Consider the following 1,377-nt stretch of genomic DNA (forward strand, 5'->3'; position numbering starts at 1 on the left):
CCCTCCCCCCCTAAGGTCAGGTGGATTTTTCGATAACGGCAAAAACCGCGTTTTTGACGATATTAAACGATTTCTGATGAAAGTTGGCAATTTTAACATTGTATGAAGAAAAAATACGATTTGACTTTGTCAAATCCTGGGAGTCACGAAGTATGACCCAAATCTAACTTTATTTACGTCTAAGCGTGTCACAATGACTGGTTGCATTTGCGTTGACATGGGATATTCTAAGTTGCGGAATGCATTCTGCAAAGTTTCAAAAGTTTCCGATACGCAGAAAAGAATCACATTTAGGGGACTGACTTACGTGTGAAAGTACGTCGCTGAGAATTCTAGAAATCAGTTTTATCGCCTTTCATCGGATACTCGCCAAATTTTACCGGACGTGTCCTACAGTTTCAAAACTAACACGAACCTATTAACTATGACTCACTGAGGAACTGTTCTGTATATATGAAGCTTTAAAAAGCTGAGATGGGCGAGGCATTACCGCGCATGCGTGGGCATTCCCCGGAAATACCTACTTCCACCCATAGCTTAAGAAGTTCAAACATATGGCATTCATATGTCTATAAGGTGCACATAACTACGCTACAAAAACATTACAAGACGTTGTCCTCAATTCAAATATAAGAAGAGTACATCACTGAATTTATCCAAAAACATGAACCGAGTTCCTTCAGAAATGTTGGCAGTATTGTTAGAAGGCGCGCCTCCTCTCTACCCCGAACTCTCGTAGCCACGCCCATTTCTAAACAAACTATGCAGCTTTAATTTTTAACCGGTAGAACTTTTAACTGGTATATTTTATTGAGTCGAAAAAAAGCTTATTGGACGGGTTAAGGAACAGTGTAGAATCGGCTCGCTTACATTACCCAGTTTAAATCAACACCAACTGCACTATAAAATAATAACAGACACGAAGAGTAAGCGAAAATGTAAACTAATATTCATTGCGCTCTCATTCATGACAGGAACATCGTAAGAAAATTTTAAAAAAAGTGATAGAGAGCTTTTTTCTCGCCGAGCAAATTTAGTCTTAACTATTTTTTAGCTAAAATGAAGGGGGAAGTTGCAATGATCGAAAAAAACAACCCGAAAAATGCGAGTCATTGTTGGTTTCGCGCGATTTGTCGCTTTCCTTCAAAACCTCAATGTTTAAATTTAATTTTCTCAAAACTGTACGCACAGATTTTAATGACCCTTTAATAAAAAATGGTTCTTATTTTTCGAATGATTTTTCGGTAAAATTTAATCAAAATCTGAACAGTGGATTTTCAATTTCCCATAAGATTAGTGAGAGGAGGAAAAATAATAAAAAGCCCGGCTGCGGTGGGAGAAGGCCCCCTGCGGGGGCCTAAAAAGAAGTACCCGTGC

This window comes from Frankliniella occidentalis, unplaced genomic scaffold, assembly GCF_000697945.3.
Source record: "Frankliniella occidentalis isolate FOCC.00 unplaced genomic scaffold, Focc_3.1 Scaffold577, whole genome shotgun sequence".
Classification (NCBI taxonomy): domain Eukaryota; kingdom Metazoa; phylum Arthropoda; class Insecta; order Thysanoptera; family Thripidae; genus Frankliniella; species Frankliniella occidentalis.